The sequence below is a fragment of the Dipodomys merriami genome, unplaced genomic scaffold (genome assembly GCF_024711535.1).
Source record: "Dipodomys merriami isolate MVZ:Mamm:240054 unplaced genomic scaffold, mDipMer1.0.p SCAF_26, whole genome shotgun sequence".
Taxonomy (NCBI): domain Eukaryota; kingdom Metazoa; phylum Chordata; class Mammalia; order Rodentia; family Heteromyidae; genus Dipodomys; species Dipodomys merriami.
In genome coordinates this window covers 857,586-875,000 of record NW_027204048.1, presented here as the reverse complement: position 1 = coordinate 875,000, position 17,415 = coordinate 857,586, and the positions used below count along the sequence as shown (strand labels likewise).

The 17,415-nt window shown below is 40.8% G+C and overlaps 1 pseudogene; it reads right to left on the bottom strand.

Annotated features, from left to right (window-relative positions):
- Positions 1 to 8,658: 8,658 nt before the first annotated feature.
- LOC138836788 (casein kinase I pseudogene) lies at positions 8,659 to 10,943 on the bottom strand (annotated as a pseudogene).
- Between the last annotated feature and the right edge of the window lie 6,472 nt (positions 10,944 to 17,415).

Below are 17,415 nucleotides of genomic sequence, written 5' to 3'. Positions count from 1 at the left end.
GTGTCTTCTGTAGAAAATGGGAAGCTGAGGGAACCTTCTTATCCTTCACTTCCCCTCCTCCGGGAGGAGATTATGCGCTTTTTCAAAATTTATTCATTTTTGGTCAGTTGTGGGCCTAGGTATGGTCCCTGAGCTTTTAAGATCAAGACTAAAGCTCTATCACTTTGAGCCACAGCTCCACTTCCAGTTTTCTGGAGATAAGAGTCTCACGGCCTCTGTTGCCAGGGCTGGCTTTAAATTTCAGTCCGAAGATCTCAGCTTTCTGAGTAGCAAAGATTGCAGGTATGAGCCTGGCTCTTTACTTTTCTTTTCTTCCTTCCTTCCTTCCTTCTTTCCTTCCTTCCTTCCTTCCTTCTTTCTTTCCTTTCCCTTCCTTTCTTCCTTCTTCCTTTCCCTTCCTTCCTTCTTTCTTTCCTTTCCTTCCCTCCTTCCCTCCTCCTCCCTCCCTCCCTCTCCCCACTCTCTCTTTCTTTCTTTCTTTCTATTGTATATGAGTTTGACCTCAGGGCCTCATGCTTGTGAGGCAGCAGCTCCATCAGTTAGGATGGGACCTCAGCACTGCATTTGCTTTAAATGGTTTTCAGATAGGGTCTTGAGTTTTATGCCCTCCAACATAACTGCAATAATAGGTACATAGAACAGTTGAAGAGGGAGAAGAAAGGAGTGTCTGTGAAGGGACCAAACAAGGAAGAGTTAATATTAAGGTTCCCAAGTATATCCTAAGCTACATCGCTTTGAGATCATTCTCATACAAGCCAACTAAAAGGGCAAACTCCTAATCATTTAGACATCTCTAAGGATAGGACTCATTGCTGCTATGGGTTGGAGGAAACGGTTTTCGTACTCATACTTGAAGACACTAATACTTCAAGGTAGGTATCAGTGCTCTTGGACTCAAGATGGGATTATACTCTGATAATTGAGTACATTAAGAATATTACAAATAAAAATATCATCTGTTTAAAAGGCACTGGGTGTGTGTGAGGGGAGTACAGGGATGGCCTTGAAATTAAGATTCTCCTGTCCCAGCCTCCTGAGGTTTTCTTTCTTTCTTCTTTCCTTTCTCTCCTACTATCTTTCTCTCCTACTGTCTTTCTCTCCTACTTTCTCTCCTTTCTTTCTTCATTTTTCTTTCTTTCAATATTTCTTTCTTTCTTTTTGCTTGTTTATTTTCTTGGATTGTTGATGATAGAACTCAGGGCCTTGTGAATACTAGGTAAACATACCCCTGAATTCTGGGGCTTTAGGCCTGTGCTACTCTACATGGCTTAATAATGCATCATCCCAGGCCTCTCCCATACCACCACACAAGCTCCTGAAAACCACAGTTTCCCAATAAAACTTTGGTTGTTTCCGCTTGTGATCACCCAGTTTTCAGGGAGCTGGAACTGACTGCTATCATAAGATTATATCACAGTACATATCATTAACCTGGGAAATTCAAAAAATTTAAAACATTTTAAATTCTAAACTGGGCACCAGTAGCTTATGCCTATAATCCTAGTTATTCAGGAGGCTGAGATATGAAGATCAAGGTTCCAAGCAAGCCTGAGAAGAAAAGTTTAAGACACTCTATCTCCAATTAACCAGCAAAAATTCTGGACTGGAGGCATGGCTCAAGTGGTAGAATGATAGTCATGAATGAATAAGTCCAATGGGAGGGCCTGAGTTCATGCCCTAGTACAGACACACACAAAAAAGTTTCCACTGAATGCATGTTGCTTTTGTCATACTGTAAAGTTGGAAAATCATGTCAAACCATCATGTTAGCAAAGACTTCTATAAGTTAATAAAAGACTTCTATCTGCTGAGATTTCAAGTTGTGAAAGTAAATGAACTGACATGACTGTGAGAGGTCAATGCCATACAGAGGTGCCAGTGTGGTTACTGACAATCACACCTAGTCCTGGAACCTCTGGTTCTCAGGATGCTTTCCCTTCAGCTTCTTCTACATGAGGATGGTATGGGTTTACCTTGATCACTCTTGTTCATCACCATGATGAACATATGAAGGTGTTGAATAGCTGAGGCAGACAAATGCATTTCTAGAAATCATTTAGGAAAGCAATAGTCCAAACAAGGGAAGGGGTGACATTGTCCAAAAAGAAATGTACTCTTTACCTGACTTATGTAACTGTAACCTCTCTGTATATCACATTTATTTATTTATTTATTTAGTCAGTTATGGGGCTTGAACTCAGGGCCTGGGCACTGTCCCTGAGCTTTTTTGCTCAAAGCTAGTGCTCTACCACTTTGAGCCATAGCTCTACTTCTGGTTTTCTGGTGATTAATTAGAGATAAACAGGCAAACAGGCTCATGATCATTACCTTACTTATATAACTGTAACTCCTCTATACATCACCTTCATAATAAAAGAAAATAAAAAGGAAAAAAAAGAGTCTCATGGACTTTCCTTCCTGGGCTGGCTTTGAACTGTGATCCTCAGCTCTCAGCTTCCTGAGTAGCTAGCATTATAGGCATGAGCCACCAGTGCCTGGCTGTTCATCACCTTTAAAATAACAATACAAATTTTTAATTAAAAATAAAGTAAAAAAGAAGAAAAGCTCACTGGTTCTTTGAGTATCATAAGAACATGACTTTTGTTTTAAACCACAGAAATGCAAAATAAAAAATTTAATCAATTTTGTCCATTAATCAATTTTGTCCATTATGACCAGTCAGAGATGATAAATTATTTAAATTATATTTTCCAACTTATTAATGACATCTTACAATCTGACATCTGGGTCAGCTATAGTGATTATCAGTGAAGCTAGAAAGTAAATGGGCAAAAGTAGGGAACAGAGGAGGAAGAAAGAAAAAAATAAGGTTACAATCAAACTTTACATCTTTACTGTTTTTTTTAAGTCATCAACACAATAATAAGAAAACAATGAGAAAGTAACATTTGTCAATACCAACAACAGCTTCTCCTGTATCCTCTTTTAGTTCTTCAGTTCAATATGTCAGTATTATTAGAATTTATATTCTAACAATGTCCTAGAAGGGCTGGACACATAATAAGCCATATCTATTTCCAGAGGCATTTGCCTAAAGTGTACTGAAGGAGTAGAGCTCCAACTTGGCATTTGGGGCATAGTCAATGAGTTAAGAATGGGCTAAGGCCTGTGATACGTGAAAACCTCACAGATGAGGTAGCTCCAAGGAGACAAACAGTGGACCAAGGCTTCTGGTGTAGACCCCTCTGAATTAGCTTACTATTATGGGGTTTATTATTGTTTTAAGAGTGCAGGAAGATATATTACTTGAAGGAGGAAAGGAGAGCACAGGCCATTTTTTCCAAAGTAATTCTTTCCCACAGGATTTGTTTTTTATTCTGGTACAGAGATACCCACAGATCAGGATACATGGATGATGCCACAGAGACAGTTCGTTATGTATAGATCTCAAGAAGAAGGGCAAGCTATATAATACAGAGTGACACAAGGAAGTGCCAGGTTTGGTCAGGAGGCAGCAGGAGTGAGGGGAAAGCATGGAGAAGAGCCTTGATTGTGGTTTCTATAGGGAGAAACAAAGCTACTTGGGTGTCTTTGTCCAGTCTCTATTTTTATAATAAAACAACCCAAAGGTGTGAATTTTATTTTTTCTTAAAAAGTTTTTGTTTTTTATTTTAGCTCATAGTTTTGTAGGCTAGATTAGGTGGCTCCATCTGCTCAGCTTCTGAAAGAGTATCTCATGGTAAGATTCATTACAATGGCAGGGGGCTACCCAGGCTTGTTCTTTTTATATCAACTTGCTTTCTAGAGAGCTAACTCATTCTGTAAGACCAGCCTTAATCCCTTCTGAGGGTGAAACCTCTATGACCAAATTACCTTGCACCGAGCCCATCTCTTAAAAGTTCTACTTTTCCTAAACATTACCACCCTGGAGACTAAGTTTCTAGTGTTTGAATCTTTGGTAGAGACTGAAACCATTACCTATAGCAGAAGCATAGACTAATTCAGGATTGGCTAGTTGAACAAGTTCAGGTGGCTCTGGAGTGCAGGGTTATTCCTGTGTCTGATATCATTCTCTGTGGTAATTAGGGCAGGTGGATAGTGGCCTGAAGGTTCATCCTTTCATAGTCTAGCAGGGGAAGTGAGGAAAGGAATGTTGGCTCTAAGTTGGTTAGTTTATATATAAAAGGCATACTCAGAACCACATAACTAACTAACCCTGAAAGAAACAGTCTGTTCCTACCAGTGAGTCCCCAACAGTATAACATCAGAGAAAGCAGTTAATATATGTAGCAACAATCATTAAGCTCTAAGCTTTGTGGATGCCCCATCCCACCACAGGGCACACTTTTAAAAAGTTCCAGTGCTTTCCTATAGGGAATTAAAGTAATATCTGACTTTTGTATTCTGAGTCAAAATTAAGTTTATAGTTATTAAATTTAAGAATATCATGTCTTTGGTTGGAAATATGAAGTAATGTGTTAGACATCAGTAAATTCTATAAAAGGTGCTTAAAGGCTGCTTTTTCTAGAAAACACTGATTATTTACATAGGCCCATGAATTAAGAAAAAGCAGCACCTGGCATGATCACTACTATATTTAAGATAAGGGACCAAAACTACTCCAATGCAAAAAAAAAAAAAAAAAAGAGCCTCTCTTCAGGACAGACTATCTGCTAGGAACAATGATTTGTTTGCTTCCCTCAAATGATAAAGGAATAACAACAGAACTCCTTAGAAACAAGTATTGTGCCAGAAATCAATGACTTACACTTTTAATCCTAACTACTCAGGAGGCTGAGATCTGAAGAACATAGTTCAAATCCAGCTTGAACAGAAAAGTCCATGAGACTCTAATTTCCAATGAACCACCAAAAATCCAGAAGTGAAGCTGTGGCTCAAGTGGTAGAGCACTAGCCTTGAGGAAAAAAAGAAAAAGAAAAAGAAAGACAGGAAGGAAGGAAAGAAGGAAAGAAGGAAGGAAGGAAGGAAAGAAGGAAGGAAGGAAGGAAGGAAGGAAGGAAGGAAGGAAGGAAAGAAGAAAAAGAAAAGAAAAGAAAAGCACAGGGCCCATACCTAGGCCCTGAGTTCAATCCCTGGGATCAACACCGAAACAAAAAAAGGGGAGGTGGGGGTTAATTTCTCACAGTTCAGAATGCTGGAAGTTGGAGATCAAGGTTATGAACATCACTGTTTTCCTCCCCTTGGGTGCAGATGCCCATGTTCTCCTTGTTTTCACATTATTATTATTATTATTATTATTATTATTATTATTATTATTATTATTATTATTACTGTATGTGAGTCTGTCCAGTTTCCTCTTCTTTTTTTTATTGTGAAAATACTGTACAGAGGGGTTACAATTACATGGGCAAGATAATGAGTACATTTCTTATCAAGCATTGGAGCCTCCTCCTTTGTTTCCCCTTCCCATCCCTTCCAAGCCTCCCCCCCAACCCCCCCACTCCTCCCTGCTTCCCCTCCCTCCCCCCCAGCACCAAAGTTGTAAAGTTCGTTTTCGACGTAATGACTTGTACATCTCATTGTTGCAATGAGACCTGTATCTCTATTTAAATGATTTGTTTTTCCCCTTCCCCTCCACAAATTATACTGACATCAAATACAGTGAAAGCAGGGGTTATACTGTGGGGGAGGGACATACAAAGCAACAAAGAAATAATCTTATAAATGTGTTAGAAACAATTGCATGAAAGAAAAAAAAACATTTGAATACATATCTTAGGGTTCATTTCAGTTTCCTCTTCTTATGAGGTCAGCACTCACATTGCATTAAGACATCCAGTGACCTTACACAACCTCAAAGGCTGTATTTCCAAAGAGCTACATTCTTAAGTACTGAGCGTTAGGACTCCATCATATGACTTGGTGAAGGATACAACTCAGCTCATATTATATTTGTTACTTGCAACTACTTTTTTTTTTAAAAGCTGTGACAAAACAAAATTAAAATAGAAATAAAACGAGATGTTATCTGCTCCTATTTTTAAAAAGCAATATTTCCAAAAAAGAAGGTATTTAAGTCTAAAAATTAACAAATATAATAATCTTAGCCAATGGCCAATAATTTCTGGTGATTGCCATGTATCTTTGTTATGTTAAATCCTTTTTTTCTTTAAAAAATAATTTTCTAGCCTTTACTTGCCTATAAGAAAGTATGAAATGTCAACATCAGGTCATCTGTGTCTGTCCTTGGTGGGTGGTACTTCCTCCTGTCTAGCTGGTTGTACCTTAGAACAGTGACCATGTGCTGAAAGTGGTATCCTGGGTTTCAGGTATCAGGGGATTCTGGTGCCCTGATGGCTTGGGAAGGATATTGCAATGTCTAGGTCAAGATCCTTTGCAGAATCCACAGCCCAAGTTCTGTCTACTGGAAGGTGTTAGTAATGGTTTCTTGCAGGGTGGATGGCGTGGCCTGGCTTTGGAATGTCAGTTGTGTGACATCCTTCCTGAATGTTCTACAGATGCTCTTGCTGCTGGTGCTTACTAAGAGTCAGACATGGGTATTGATGCCTTAGTTCTGCATTGGACTTCAGAATCCAAGGCCCCTAGGGCGGGGGTGGTCAGAGTGCCAGCAATGGAGTGGAGAAGATGCACATGGCCTGGTTTGTGCTGGCAAGAGGCATCACAAAGGAGACATCCAGTGCAGCTATCCACAGAACTTTCTGGGATGACAAACGTTTGCATCTGCCTTGCTGGGCGGAGCAGCCACTAGCCAGCCACATGTGTCTCCTGAGAACTTGAAATGTGGTGAAAGCTACCAAACTGGTTTCATTAGCACTCATTTGGGTCAGTTAAAGCTTATCACCATTTGGTCAGTAGCTCCTCTAGTGGACAGCACAGGTTGAGGGAGTAAAAAAATCCATTTTCATGCAGGTTGACCCATTGTGATGACAAGATGTACAGGACACTATGTTGAAAATGAACTTTACAATGTTGTGGTGGCGGGGGGGTGGGGAAGAGTTGGGGAGGTGGGAAGGGAAGTGATGGTAGGGGGAAAACAAAGGAGGAGGTAACAAAGCTTGCTACAAAATGCACTCGTTACCCTACTCATAAACTGTAACCCCTCTGTACAATATTTTTGCAATAAAAATATATAATAAAAAATCCATTCTTGCACTGGACTTTAGGAAGGACTAAGCCCACCAGGGAGCTGGACTCAAGGATGCCCTTCTATAGAAAGTGCCTAGGCTCTTCTATGCTGGAAGGTGCCCACCTCCTACCCTCAGGCCACAGAGGCCTTTCCCCAAGCTTCCTGGCCTGTGACATGCTCATTATCTCCTAACCTTTGTTACCCTCCTTAAAAGAACAAGATCAGTCTAACAATTGGTCCAGAGCGAAGAGGAGCCCAACACTAACATGCCCATGTCCATGTTCATCCAGGTTATGGCCTTAGTCCTCAGCATCTGGAAGAGCAAACCCAAGGCTACCTTATGAAAAGAGACACACATGGGCTGGGAAGGTGGCTCAGTGATAGAGTGCTTGACTTGAACGCATGAAGCCCTGGGTTCGATTCCTCAGCACCACATAAGCAGAAAAAAAGCTGGAAGTGGCGCTGTGGCTCAAGTGGTAGAGCGCTAGCCTTGAGCTGAAGAGCTGAAGAGCACCCAGGCCCAGAGTTCAGGCCCCACAACTGACCAAAAAAAAAAAAAAAAAAGAATTATGAAAAGAGACACACACCACAGCAGAGTGTAGGGAGGCATTTAATGAGTTCAGGCTCAATACAAAGGCTGTAGTTGAGGTCTGGAGTCGATTCCTGTGCCCACAGGATCTTTCTAGGCAGAGAGCCAAATTCTTTCTTCAGGCTTGTCCTAACTCTCAATTGCTTGTTTATTTCTGAAAATCCCACACAGGAGCTTTTCTTCCACACATTTTCCACTGAACAACCATTTCTCAGGGTGCTGCCACCCCTTGCTATCCCCAGGGATACTTGCTCAGACCTGGCCCTGGAATCGAAACCACAGGCCAGTAGTTTTGGGGATGTAGCTCCTCCATCTCCTCCACCTCCTCTATAAGTCTAAGGGGCTTTGGATGCTCAGTGGTGCTGGGATCACCAGAGAAGATCACTCTGAAGCTCAGCTCTCAAGCTTATTGGTCAAGTGATGTGTCTTGGAAAGGTTAAGCTTTGATGGGTCCTTACTAGTACATGGGTGGGCACATGGGCCCTGTGGGTGGGCACAGGGCCTGGTGCATGGCTAGGGGTAGGGACAAGGCAGTGCAAGAGTGTTGCTTTGGTGTGGCTGAGCTTGGCTTGTGGAAGCCTCCTTTTCCAGAAGAAATATAAACTAAGACATGATTTCACAGATTGTGGAGCTCTAGGAATGGTGGGTGAGTACTTCTTCCATCCCTAGGATCCTTAAAAGAGGGAGACAGAAATACCTAGCAAGATCCAGGGTTCCATGACCAGGAAGAAGGAAGCCACTGTGAAAAGGGTCCAGGCTGGCCAGTGGCATCTGGGTGAAGGTGGTTGCCTGGCAGGTAGAGAACAAGAGGAAGAGGATGGCATAGATAGTCATGGAGGGAGCAGAGGGTCTGACCTGAAGCAGGGTCAGGTCCTCCATGGCCTGTCAGGTGACAGCACCCTGCCTGGCCCCTGCCTTCCACGATGTGCACTTTGTCTACATAGATGCAGCTGGAGAGGGAGAAGGAATGGGGGTGTGGACACCAGCCACGTCACCGCTTCTATCCAGCTGATAGCCCTATCTGCCAGGAGCCCTGCCTGCCACCAGCCCCTCTGGCACTAGAAGTCAGGGCCTTCCTCAACCAGTTCTCCAAGCCTGCCTTGGCCTCCAGGTGACTCACAAATCTGAGCATTTTCCAATCAATGACGGGTAGGAAAAGGCCAGCCAATGGAAGTGTTTGCAGAAGCCTTTGCAGTGGACCTCAGTGGGTGTTGACATCTTCTTCTTGGTGATCTGCCCATACTTTTGGGCGTTTTGAGGCCCTGCCAGGGCAGGAAGCCCAGGCTGAAGTACATTAGCATATATCGCAGACTTTCCAAGTTACATCTTTGGCTTTGCTCTATGCCAATGTGGGAACTGATGGAGGTATAGTGAGTAGTGCCGGGCAGGTTCTTGAGTTCCTGGTAGAGGATGTGCTGCTGGTGGGTGCTTCTTGGCCAGGCTAAAGTTGATGATGTACTGTTGCCTTTTTCCCCCCAGGTCCAGGAAGTTGTCAGTTTGACATCCTGGTGGATGAAGTTCTTGGAGTGAATGAACTCGACATGGCTGATCATTTGGTCAGCCAGGAGCAGCACTGTCTTCAGGTTAAACTTGCAGGAATGGAAGTTGAAGAGGTCCTGGAGGCCCACCACCACCATGTGGTAGTGGCCCTCGACCTGCACCATGTGATGGACAGGCTCCCCACTCCCCCCTGCATCATTTTGTGGAACTTGATCTCAATATGCAGCTGTAGGTGCTCCATCTTTACACAGTTGAGCTTGATAGCTACCTCTTCACTAGAGGCAATGTTGGAGGAGATCCTGCTGCTTTTGCTCTGCCACGGCCTCCCCACCACCAGCTCCCAAACTCCCAAGTTGTGTTAAATTCTTATTTGAGCTGGTGCCAGTGACTCATGCCTATAATCCTAGTTTACTCAGGAGGATGAGATCTGAGGATTGCAGTTCAAAGTCAGCCCAGGCAGGAAAGTCCTTGAGACTCTTATCTCCACTAAACTCCAAAATAAGATAAAATAAAAAAAAATCAGAAGTGGAGCTGTGACTTAAGTGGTAGAGCTCTAGCCTTGAGCACAAAAGCACCCAGGCCCAGAGTTCAAACCCCAGGATTAGTTAATAAATACTTATTTGATTCTGGTTGAAACTACTTTATGAAGCAAAAACAGTGACTATTCTTGTCATACTAATGGAGACTGGCTTGGAAGCTGGGTGATTTGCTTCAAATCATGAGGAGTGGGGTGAAAACTAGGCATCAGGCTGCAGAACCAAGTACTGGACATTATTTATATTCTAATGGTGTGGGAAATTTCATGGACCCCAGGAGGAGCCTCTCAGATTAAAGCCTCTTGGCTTCAGAAGACATAGATTAGGGTCAGGCTCTGATTTCCAATACATGGCTGGGCCAGCATTCAGTAGCATGGTATTCTTTTCAGGTAAGCTCAAAAATTGGTACTGAAGCTTGAAGTTGGGGCCTTTCCTTCCCATTTGGTTTTATTGCTTATGTCTAGTGCTCTACTACTTGAGCCATAACTCTAGTTTGGTATTTTTCATGTTAATTATAGATGGAGTCTGGCAGACTTTTATACCAGGGCTAGATTTGAACCTGGATCCTTCAGGTCTCAGCCTCATGAGTGTTAGGATTACAAGTGTGAGCAGCTATAGGTCATGTTTTCATAAAGAAGTTTTTTGGTGAGCCCATTCCTTTATCTTGTAAATTGAAGCTATGTACAACAAAATACACAATCATTATCAAGGCTTTGGTAACATATCTGCTTTGTACTCACAATGCTATCAAGATATAGAATATCCCCATTGCCCCAGAAAATTGTCAGTGTATCCTTTCCAGCTGATCTCCTCTCATCCCAGAGATGAAGAGTTCTGATATGTTCCTACTTATGTTGGTTTTGAAAAAAAATTACCTGCACTTTTGTTACTAGGATTCTGAAGTTACTGGTTATATAAGTACCTTGGAATTAAGGAGGATGAAGTGATAAAGAGCTGGCATAGTATGAGACAGGCTCTCAATTCCTCCCTAGCACCAGAAACAGAAAGAGAGAAAAAAAGGGGGGAGGGAAATATGCATATTGTTAGTTAAAAAAGAACCTATAGAAGCTGAGTTACCCCCAAGCAAATGATTAAAAAAGGCAGCCAACCAAGAACCAAATTATGCAGTTAATTAACAGCAGTTTGCAAAAGACCACCAGACAGTTCATGCTCTAGGCATGAGATAAAGCAGCTGACAGCCAGAGAGCCCTGCTTCTGCTTCATTCTTGTGTACCTCATCAATGCCCATCTCTTACTCTGTATGAAATCAAGGTTTTAAACACCAGGAATCCCATATTAGGTCTGGCCACTTACCCCAATATGTCAAATAAAGAGACATGATGAAGGACAGAAAAAGAGATTTATTACATGTCCATCTATGGGAAGGTGCATCTTCAGCACCTTAGGAAGACACAGATATCGGCCTCAGGTTAACAGGGAAAAGTAGGGCAGTGGGAAAGGTATGTATAATTAAAACAATCAGTTTTAACAGCTCACTCAGTTTTTATCTCTGGAGGCCTAGCAGATGATTTGTAGCTTTTGGCTGTTCTGTTCAAGATGTTAAGATGGTACTATTTGAGGGGCAGTTTTCCTTTTGTTACAAGATGCTTCCCATGGATCCCATTCTTCCTGGAGACCAAAGTGATTGTAAAATGACTACAGCAGAGAATAACTCAGAATAAAGAACACAGATTCAAAATTGAGGGATTGTGCACCCATTTTTTAAAATGTTGCTTTTAGTTAATTTATAGGCTCATAAAAGTCAGCTTTTAGGATGCCTCTTTTTTTCTTTTTCTTTTTTCAGGCCAAGGCTGCAACTAGAACTCAGTACCTGACACCTTTACTCATTGGCTAGCACTGTACCAACTCCAATCCCTAGGTTGTCTCTTACATATGGTAATCATGACTGCTTCTACTAGGTAAGGGGAGTAGGCATGAAAGGCTCCATTTGCCAGATGGAGAAGCTGAGGTTCAGATGGCTTAAATGGTAGACTCCTGCCAAACCTAGTAAGTTACACAGCAGCCTTTTCATCCTGATATTGGCTTGCACTAGACAGTCTCAGTGAATGGAGTCTATCACTGACCAGTGGCCAAGACAAGTTCTGCTGTTTACCTCTTAAAGACCTGTCAAATTGTATTTGTACTAAGTGATGTGTGATAGAAATGGAATGATGTGGGTGAATGTCCTTCTTTGGGAGATCAAAAGCAGTTGCCTCAGTTGCAAAGACATTTGATTTTTAACAGACATTCTATTTTTGTGGCGATTTGCTCTTTATTTTTGAGACAGGCTGTTGGTGTGTAGTTTAGACTGTCCTGGAGCAATCTAGCCTTCTGCCTTCTTCGCCATAGTGCTGAGATTTCAGTCATGCATCACCATGCCTGACTGCATTCTGCTTTTTAATGAGGCCCACCCTAATTTAGGAGATCTTAACTAATGTCTTAAATATATCTTAAAGACCATTCATTTCTTTAGCAGAAGTATTGAAGTTTTGAGAGTAGAGTCTCAGGACATCCTTAGTGGAAAGGCAGCTTTCACATATCTCAGCCTTGAATTCATATCACATAGGAAGGTTGCTTACTTTGCAGAACCTGAAGAAATCTCTAGAGAGCTGTCTGCATCTCCCCAAGTGCTTGCTCAAGCAACTATTATTGGAACTAACCTTCAGGAATACTAATAACATTCTAGAGTGATGCTTATAAACATGGATTTTGAAAGAACTTCCGGTCATTGCTCTATGTTTTGAGAAATCTTGTCTTGGGAATGAAGGAAACACTGCTGGAAATAATGTTGACAATGCAGAACCCTGAAAACATCTCCCAGTTCATACACATGCCACAACAAATCACAGAGTGTATATTAATTACCCAGAACAAATTATTATAAACTGGATAGCTTTAAAAATAGAGGGCTGGGGATGTAGCTGTGGTGGAGCACTTGCCTAGCATACATGAGGCCCTAGGTACCACTCTTGGCATAGGAAGGGATGAAGAGAAAGCTAGAGAGGGGGCAGGACCATTCTCCCTCTGGAGGCTCTAGGGGAGGATCCTTTCTTGCTTCTTCCAGTTTATGGTAGCTACTGGCAATTGTTGGCATTCTTTGATTAATCATCACTTGTCTTTGAGGCCTTTTTCCCTACATATATCCCTGTCTTCTCTCATCTTATGACACTGGCGGTTGTATTTCCTGTTAGAATCATCTCTTTAACCTCATTCAAATCTTTTTTTTTTTTTGTCGGTTATTAGGCCTGAATTCTGAGCCCGGATGCTGTTCCTCAGCCACCTTCCCAGCCCAGATATTATATATTATACAAGCTAAATACTACACTAGTAATATGAAACTATGATTTAGTTTCTAGTATTTTAGTATAATACGATGAATCAGTTTTCAAATTATTATGCATATTATTACAAACTTGGAGAAAAGAGTTTGAAAGCTCATTGTAAAATTAAAGGATTAATGTTTAAGGAAATAAAAATGCTAATTATCTTGATTCGATTATTATACATTGTATCTACATATCACAATGTACCCATAAATATGTACAATTATGTGTCAATTGTGAAGGAAAAAAGTCAATAAAGCAAAAACTAAAAAAAAAAAGAAGGAAAGAAAGAAAGAGAGAAAGAAAAAAGAGACTGTTGAGTGTCAGTGACTGACACTTGTAATCCTAGCTACTCAGGAAGTGTGAAGAGAACAGACCCACTGGAGATAGTGACCAGTCTCTGCCATCCATAAAACTAGCTACCTGAGAAAATTCTCAAAAGATTTGAATGATGGGCTAAGAAAGTAGCTCAGTGGTAGAGTGCTTGCCTTGCGTGCATGAGGTCCTGGGTTCAATTCCTCAGCACCACATAAGCAAAAAGAAAAAAGCCAGAAGTGGCACTGTGGCTCAAGTGGTAGAGCATTAGCCTTGAGCTGAAGAGCTGAGGGACAGCGCTCAGGCCCAGAGTTCAGGCCCCATGACCGGACCCCCTCCCAAAAGTAATGTATAATATCTAACTCTCTTTTGGCTGAGGTGGGTAGAGGTCTCTTTTTCTTCACTATTATCTAGAATTTTAACATGTCTAATGTTGCTTTACAAATACATATATATGTATATATATATGTATATATATACACACATATATAATTTTTTTCCTGGTCCTAGGCTTTGAACTTTGAGGCTGGGCACTGTCTCTAAGCTCTTTTTGTTCAAGGCTAATACTCTACCACTTGAGCTACAGCACTTCCAGCTTTTTTCTGTGATTAATTGAAGATGAAGATCCTCAGACTTTCCTGCGTAGTCTGTATTCAAACTGTGATCCTCAGACCTCAGCTTCCTGAGTAGCTAGGATTACAGGCATGAGCCCCTAGCCCCTGCTTTACAAATATTTTTATTCCAACCAGGAAAATGCAAACTTGTATATCTTAGTTGCGGAGACATGTATAGAAATTATTTCTTAGACACCCTGAAAGTATTTCCCAATTAATTTAGAGACAGTTATGTGCTTTGCATTTTTTAAATTGTTATTATAGAGGGTTACAGTTATATGTCAGGCTTTTGTTGTGCCATTCCTGGGGCTTGAACTCAGAGCTTGGGTGCAGTCCCTGAACTTCTTTGCTCAAGGAAAGTGCTTTACTTTCAGCCACAGCACCACTCCTGGGTTTTTTTGAGTAGTTTATTGGTGATGGGAGACTCATAGTCTTTCCTCCTTGGGCTAGTTTCAAACTACAATCCTCAGATTTCAGCCTCCTAAGGAGTTAGGATTATAGACACATACCGCAGGTACCTGGCCAACAGCCTCTTTCTTTAACATAAGCATTTTACTTTGGGGCCAGATACAATTATCAAAATAAAATGCAGTCACTGTGCCAATCCTTCCAAAGTATCTCAAGCCAAGAAATCATGCAGAAAGGGTTCTTAGCATTGTTACCTGGCTCAAATGACAGACCTGTCCATTACCCCTCCATATTTTAAGATATACTTACATTTTGACAAAGAGCTTTCATCTAAAATATATTATTTCCACTGAATCCAAGCATACTTGGAGTCTATATTTATACAGTTTATTTTATAACAAGGTGCTAGGTATACAGTATCCCAGAGCTCACATATGTAAATAAATCAATGCCAGATTCTATCTTAAATCTTAATAGGTTATTAGCCTCATGATTTTTTAAACTTCTTAATAAAAATGGTTTTCCACTTATTTTACTTATATTTTGCTGATTATACTGTGTTAATAAAATATATTTTTCCTAATTTTTTGTATGGATTTTTTTTCTCATCAAGAGTCATGTGATATATTGGTGCCATCTTACCTGGTAGTCCCGTGTCATCTTTGGATAAGATACAAGAAGACTTCAAGTTTCTGGTCAGCCAGAGCTCTCATCCCTACTCAGTTTGAAGTAAATATAGAAGCCTGATCTCCACCTATGAGCTTTTCTTAAGATTAAAGGACTGAAGTCATTTAGGGGAAAAGGAAGCAGTACAGATCAGGGAAAATGAAGCAGGGGAAAAAGTAGTGAGGAGTTTAGAGACAAACACTGTATTAGTGGGTACCTCTATTAGAAACACAGAAGCACTACCATTTTTGCTTTAGCTTTATACTCCATAAACAGTACTAGTAAAAAGAAAAAAAGAAAAGCATGTATCTCCTTGTCACACTACTTGCTTATTCAAAATAATTAATGTGTGTGCTGGGAACTGAGCAAGAATGTCTTAAAGAAACACATTTACCCTGGAAAAACAAGCACTTGGGAAATGACTCCTCTAGGCACAAAACATGCTTTAAATACTTTAAATTTCAAGGGAAGACACCCTTCTTAAAAGGCATAGATGGCAGAATCCATCCTTTCTTTGAAGGGATGCTAGGCATCAAGGACCAAAGTTTAGTTAACAGGCTAACCTCAAAATTTCTGGCCTAGTTAATAAGACAGTGTAACAGTAGGAATGACAAAATATACTAGCTGTGAGATCAAAAGGAAATACTCATCCTAAGGTAAATTTGAGCCAACTTCCAACCTACTTTTTTTTAACCAAAATATCTGTGATATTAAAACACTCATTGCACCTGATATCACGTGTTTGCACTCACATCAGGTCCTGTACTATTTTTCTCTTTGTTTCGCTCATAAATTATCTTGGTCTCTACCGCTGTGGATCCTAAAATTCCTTTCTGGCACAATACCAAGACTTGATTCTTAAGGGTAAGACAGAGGCTCCTCCCTTTTGTACACCTTGACGGATCATTGGTCATTGAATACCACACCAAAGAATATTGAGAGGTTATTCCTTGTTGTTGTTGTTTTTAATGTACTTGATGATTTTTTTGTTTCTTCTGTATGTTCTTCCCCCTATGGTATATCCCCTGTTGTCACTGTATTTGACTTTGGTACTCTGTACCTTGTATGTACATTTATCTAATTTGGGGAGGGGAAGGGGAATAACAAAATGCTGAAACAAGGACACAGGATGACCCATTGCAACAATGATGCTCACAAGAAACTATTTTGGAAATGAATTTACAACTTTGGCAAGATGGGGGGGGGTGGGGGAGGTCGGGGAGGGAAGGGATAGTAGGAAAAAAACAAAGGAGGAGTAACAATGTTTGACAAGAACTGTACTCATTACCTTACTCATGTAACTGTAACCCTTCTGTACAGCATCTTGACAATAAAATAAAAATTAAAAAAAACATTAAGCATGGGGTTGAACAACCTTTCTTTTTTTTCTTTTTCAGACCTTTCCTTTTTTAGTGTTCTCAGAAATAAGTGCCTTTTCAGTGTCCTCAGTAAATGGTGCTGGCAAAATTGGTTTAACACCAGTAGAAAACTAAAGCTAGATCCTTATATGTCACCCTGCACCAGAATCAACTCCAGAAAGATCAAAGACCTCAAAATCAAAGCAGACACCCTGAAAACATCACAGAAAGGAATAGGAGAAACTCTAGGGCTCCTTGGCACAGGCCAAAATTTTCTTAATAGAGACCCAGAAACACAACAAATCAAAGAAAGGTTGGACAAATGTAACTGCATGAAGCTGCAGAGCTTCTGCATGGCAAAGGACATAGCTAGCAAGATCAATAGAAAGCCCATAGATTGGAAGAAGATCTTCACTAGCCATACAACAGACAAGGGTCTCATATCTAAAATATACCTGGAACTCAAAAAATTAAATCCCCCAACAAATCTTCAAAGAAACAACTGCCCAATAAATAATGGGCTAAAAACTTAAAGAGAAACTTCTTTGAAGAGGAAAGAAGGATGACCAATAGATACATGAAGAAATGCTCAACTTCTCTGGCCATAAAAGAAATGCAAAACAAAACAACATTGAGATTCTACCTCATCCAGTTAGAATGGCTATAATCAAGAACTCTAATAACAACAGATGCTGGAGGGGATTGGCCAAAAGGGAAGCCTACTGCATTGTTGGTGGGAGTATAAACTTGTTCAACCACTTTGGAAGGCAGTATGGAGGTTCCTCAAAAGACTCCACATAGAGCTCAGGTATGATCCAGCAATCCCACTTTTGGGCTTTTACCCAAATGATCACAAACAAGGCCATAGTAAAGCTACCAGCACACCTATGTTTATTGCAAGCTAAGATATGGAAACAACCCAGATGCTCCTCAGTAGATGAATGGATCAAGAAAATGTGGTATCTATATACAATGGAATTCTATGCCTCCATCAGAAAGAATGACATTGCCCCATTTGTTAGGAAATGGAAAGACTT